Here is a 6,481-nt window from a genome sequence, read left to right as displayed (position 1 = left end):
TTGAGAATGTGTTCGAAAGACTTCAAAAACTGCTGTTCAAAAACAAATCTCCAGTCAATTTAATTATAAGCATATTTGACAAGAATAATTAACAAAAATATTAGGAACCAAATGTGCAATAGAAAGAGACAGACAGGGATGAGGAGGGAGGTGAATACTTATGCAATGCCCTGTAAGTAAAATGCACGTGTGACAGATAAGCAGCTGTCCCATAAACAATTATTATAATTATATCCATACAAATCCTTGTGTTGTTTTAAAATAGATACACTACATTCATGTGGCTACTCTTTTTGTTGCTCTTAGTCTCAGCCTGTCTCCTCTTTTAAAAATGACAATTCATCCAACTTTTCCATATATTCTTATATACTTTCCTTGATGAATGTCATTGTTCAGGCAACAGACTACCGCAAATGGATCTACCCATCTGCCCACATGGTTCTGAATGTTACTGTGTACAGTATTAAATATGAAATATTTGTTAGGTGGAAAAGGTCATTGGTACGGTTGGATGGAAAGGAATTGTCTGCCTTATATGAGAAAGTCTTTATTTACCTTATATACTCAGCAAAAAAAGAAACATCTCTTTTTCAGGAGACTGTATTTTAAAGATAATTTTGTAAAATCCAAATAAGCTTCACAGATGTTTATTGGAAAGGGTTTAAACAATGTTTTTCGTGCTTGTTCAATGAACCATAAACAATTATTGCACATGTACCTGTGGAACAGTCCTTAAGACACGAACAGTTTACAGGCAATTAAGGTCACAGTTACAATAAGTTAGGACACTAAAGAGACCTTTCTACTGACTCTGAAAAACACCAGAAGAAAGATGCCTAGGGTTCCTGTTCACCTGCGTGAACATGCCTTAGGCCTGCTGCAGGGAGGCATGAGGACTGCAGATGTGGCCAGAGCAATAAACTGCAATGTCTGTAATATAAGACGCATAAGACAGTGCTACAGGGAGACAGGAAGGACAGCTGATCGTCCTTGCAGTGGAAAATTACATGTAACCATGTCCCTCCCAGACATGAACGAAAACTTGCAAATGTTTTGATGGAAGAGTGGACTAACATCTCACAGCAAGAACTGACAAATCTGGTGCAGTCCATGAGAATGAGATGCGCTGTAGTACTTAAAACAGCTGGTGAACACACCACATACTGACTGTTACTTTTGATATCAACCACCCCCTTTGTTCAGGGACTCATTATTCCATTTCTGTTCGTCAAATGTCTGTTAAACTTGTTCAGTTTATGTCTCAGTTGTTGAATCTTTTTATGTTAATACAAATATTTACACGTTAATGTGTTGGAAATAAAAGCAGTTGAATGTGAGAGGACTTTTTTTTTGCTGAGTATGTTTATGTCTCCATGGGATAAGCAATGCTGAGTAACTTTGCCTCATTTGCAATTAACTAAACATCAAAGAAGAAACACTTTTGCCTCTTTAAACCAATATGTACAAACACACCAGTTCAACAGGTGCCCAAGGGACTCTTCATGTCCCTAGTGTGCATAAAAGAAGTTTTTTTATATATACTTTTTTAGTGTTGCACATGTGCAAAACCTACCACTGAAGCATTATTTTGACTTCTTGAGTTAGCACATTAAAATGATGATTCACGATATTACACACCCTGTCCTCCATTTCTGCTGAAATGAGACATCTAAAAGATACCACATTAATCATATATATATATGAAATGGAAACATCTGTGATGTTACAGTCACTGTGTAATGCTTTGGAGACTATGTGCATTAAGAATGGTTAACAACAGCCAAACATTCTGGCTATTATTTTTTTCAGTTAGAGTTGCTTTCAGGGGATGTTCACGTATTCCCTTGGTGGGGTTTTTAATAGAATCCAGGTAATGGAAAACAGTGACTAAGAGGAGAGCTAAGGACAGAAGGACTGCTGAATGTATACTCTTGCCATGTGTCTTCTGCACACATGATGTCAGTTGTCCAAAAGCAATAGCTGCTACAGCTATTTAAGGAACAAAGTTTTGAACTATATATGCATACCAAAAGTCTGACAATAAATTTTGATTAACAGAAGAGACAGGGGTGAGGGTCAGGATTATAAATAGCATGTCCATGTTTGCACAAAATGGTCTTAATTTTTGTTTAATGTCCTTGGAGTTGAGTACTGTTTTCCAAATATAACTCCTCAGTATATACATTAATTAATTCATTAAATTATTAATCTTTGGTACAAGTTGTAGTACATCAGGACCCTATCCCTGGAACACTGGGTGCAAGGCAGACACACCCTGCTTGGGTTGCCAGTCCCTTTCAGGACACCTTGCATGCATACACTCACACACTTATTTACACTTGGGGACAATTTAGCATAGCCACCTGCTGGTATGTTTTTGGGAGGTGGGAGGAAAGCGGAGAGCCCAGAAGAAACCCACGCAAGGAGAATATATATAGAGAATTTGCATGAACAGTAACCTGAGCTCAACTGGGGACCTTAGAGCTATGAGGTGGCAATGATACCCACTGTGCCACCATGCTGCTTCTCCTCAATATAATTAAAATGTAAAGTGAAGAAAGTATAAATGTCACTTCTGTACACTATATTGGCAAAAGTTTGTGGACACCTGACCATCACAAGAACATTTTGTACAGTATGTGCTTGTTGAACATCCTATGCCAGAACCTAGAGTTGGTCCACCCTTTCCTGCTGTAAGAGCCTCCACTCTTCTAGGAAGGCTTTCCACTGGATTTCGGAATGTAGCTGTGAGGATTTATCCATTCAGCCACATGAGCATTAGTGAGGTTTTGCACTGAAGTTGGACAAGGAGGCCTGGGGTGCAGTTAGCATTCCAGTTCATCCCAAAAGTGTTCAGTGGGGTTGAGGTCAGGGCTCTGTGAAGGACACTCAAGTTCTTACACACCAACCTTGACAAACCATGTCTTCATGGAGCTCGCATTGTGCACAGGGGCATTGTCATGCTGGAATATGTTTGGGCCCCTTAGTTCCAGTGAAGGGAAATCTTAATATTGCTTCCAACTTTGTGGCAACAGTTTGGGGAAGAACTGCATATGGGTGTGGTCAGGTGTCCACATACTTTTGTCCATATAGTGTAGATCACAAGTTTTGCCACTGATTGTATGCATGTTGAGGTAGGTATGTAAACTCTACTATCATTTGTCTTGGAGTTTGTATAAAGTAGTCAGCTATCCTGATGAGAAGCTTCTTCTAGAATGTTTCTGATACTGTAGATACTATTACTAGAGAATTACTACTTTGTTTATAAAGCCAAAATGGTGGTGTTGGGTTTTTTTTCCCACATGATTCATGTGCACATTTAGTCAGGTGTAGCTAAACTTAGTGCAGCTAATTAGCTCTGTTTGCTAGAAAGACCAGCCAACTGCAACATATAAAATTCTCTTTAGCTGTCCAAAAGTGCATGCGTGAGGTCTTATATTAGGGTATATGAACAGTGTTGACAAATAAGCTCGAACATGGTTTTTCATTGTCAAACAGTGAAAACCTGAACAGAAAAAAGTTTGTATAAATCACACTCATATTAAGACAATGCTAGAATTTAGAAAACACTTCCATTATCCACAAATCTTCATACAAACATTTCATCTTTATCTTTTCCTTGCTCTGTGTGTGGGCAACATTCACTCAAAATAGCACCTTCTATGAACCGATGAATCAACTGGGCACCTTACGCTTTAATTAAAGATTCACGAGAACCCAGTGCTCCTGCACAGTGGTTTTTGGGAAGCTTCACTTACTCTCCTGATTAGAGTTATGTAACACTGGTTAATACTGCATGCTCTGATGAAATAGTCATGAGAATGGAAGCTGCGCAGGAATAATGTTGCCCTGTCTGAAAACGTGAAGCATGGTGTCCTGCTGATCTTTATAGATTTAAGTACTGTCTTTAAATAGCATCCCTACAAAAAAGCCTGAATACATCTGTCACTATTCTTGACATTCTGCATTGCGGTTGTCAGATTTCACCTTATGACAAGGAAACTGACACTTTTAATCCACTGGAGAGATATTGTGCATTAAACTCTAGGTGATTCTCATAAAAAATAACTACTACAATTCATTGTTTAGCCTGTAGTGCTGGTGAGTTATGTAAATTGCAGAATTCAACAGAATAAAATTGACACAACACTTCAAAGTATAGAGTTCATTAATACAGCACCAAATATTTTATATATATATATATATATATATATATATATATATATATATATATATATATATATATATATATATATATATATATATATATATATAAAATATTTGAGTAAATGCAGTAGCTATTCAGAGCCGTAACTAGTTATGAAGACACTGAGATTTAGACTTCTGTAGGTTTGGGAGATTTTCAATATGGAAATAGCAATGTCCTGATCATTTAGTGGCAGAATGTAACCTACTATACAGAAAAAACCTGCATTCCAAGACAGTGATGATTAATTCTTGACACAATGAAACACACATCGGATATAGATATGAAACAAATGTTTGAGTGTATGTGAGAACGTGATATAAATGTGATTGTTTACAAGGACAATTGGTGTTTTTTTGTTTAACAATTTTTAATATATGCTTTTTCAGTAATCAGGAAAAGCAAGAGAGAAAAGGAGGACTAACAGTATGACTTGAATTAGAATAACGAAAGTCTAACAAAACAGATTAGAAATGAGCAATTGGTGAAGTATGCATCATTCAGTATGGTCGTACAATAAATATGAAGTGTCAGATTTCTGCAATGTGGACCTCACTAAAGTTTTCATTGTGGTCATGGCCTTGTATTTACTGTACAGGATACACATAAAAATGCAGTGAAATCCAAGTGAGTTTGCATTAAGCTGAAATCAGCAGCATGACAGAGGGACAAACTCACCCGTGATGTATGAAGCTTGTTTTGCAGACCTTGAGTTAGACTACGGGATATGAGTCACATTGTTTTTCTTATATAACATCCCTCCAGACCTGAGCATACAGGGCCACAGCCTCAGGAGCAACTGAGCCCCAGACGGTGATGGATGTCCTGAGTGCCATGGCTGTCACATTTCTCCACAGCGCTCTCCTTCAGTTAAATCTACCTGCTGCAGAGGTGCCTTCAGGACCAAAATTTCCTGTAGGGACTGTATTCTGGATATAATATCTGCTCAGGAGATTCCAAGAAGCTTGCCATATTACTGTTACTATATTTGTGTTCCTGTTTCACTTTTGTCTTAAATTAACAGTCAGCATTTTACATTGGAGAGAATCAATCAATATACTTACTCTTACAGTTATTAACGCTATAAGAGTAGGCTTAAGCTGCCAGTCGAAGGAAGTGTCCATCAGCAGGCTGTATAATTAACCAATATGACTTATATGCTTATGAGGGGTTCTGTGATCATGCCTTCAATATTTCCAATTTACCTGGGAGATTTGCCAGCCTCCTACATGTGTGTGTGCGTGTGTTTGTGTGTGTGTCCAGGATTAACTGCAGTCCCTTACAGCGTAGTCACATAGACTACATAAGTTTTTCACATGTGATTATGTTAATAATATGCGATCAAAAAACTATAAACACTGTGTGTGTTTGTGTGTGTGTGTGTGTGCGTGCCTGTGAATGTGTGTGCATTACTCACCATCTGGCATCAACCAGCTGGTTTTTGCTAGTGATAATAAATTCAGTATGTTCCCACATCTCACATGCTCTCTCTCTCTCTCTCTCTCTCTCTCTCTCTCTCTCTCTCTCTCTCTCTCTCTCTCTCTCTCTCTGACTCTCATGTCTGCAACCATATCTACCTTGTTGCAGCCTAAAATGGGAAACACTTTTTTATGACAAAGCATAGAATCATGGCATATACAACAATGAGATAATGCAGCATGTTTATCAAGAAGTGTCTCAGTCCATGGCAGCACATAGACAATTTGATATGTACACTAACAAGAATTGTTCAGTGTAGTACTCAAAATTAGCACAAAAGCTGTTAGCTGCAGAAAACAAAGGGACATACGGTATGTGTATCATTTCATTGTCTTTATACAACAGATGTCCTTTAGAAAAGCTTGTTATTTTCAGATCTAATAATACCACATGCCGTAAAGAAGTTTGCAACTTTTTAATTTGATAAGTCTCTGTGTACATATTAATTAATCAAACCATGTCAAAGCCATGAAATTATATACCACACTTGCCAAAAAAAATTAATAAATAAAAAATAATTAAAAAAAACAGTTTTGTATGCATATTGTGCATATATCTTTTATGTTATTTTTAGTTTAGCCACACAGGGGAGAAGAAAACTACAAAGGGCTGTTTAAATAACAGTGCTGCTCCTGACAAGCTGCCAATCTGGCAGCAAAAATAATAGCACATACTGAGCCATGACACTTGAACTGTGCTGGTGTCTTATCAATTATTTATCACATATCAGCATTGCAAATATGACCGACTCTGATCAAACCGGCTTCATTGGAGATGAAACTCAAACTCTTCTAA

This window comes from Ictalurus punctatus, chromosome 7 (genome assembly GCF_001660625.3).
Source record: "Ictalurus punctatus breed USDA103 chromosome 7, Coco_2.0, whole genome shotgun sequence".
Taxonomy (NCBI): Eukaryota; Metazoa; Chordata; class Actinopteri; order Siluriformes; family Ictaluridae; genus Ictalurus; species Ictalurus punctatus.
Note: the sequence above shows the minus strand (reverse complement) of the source record.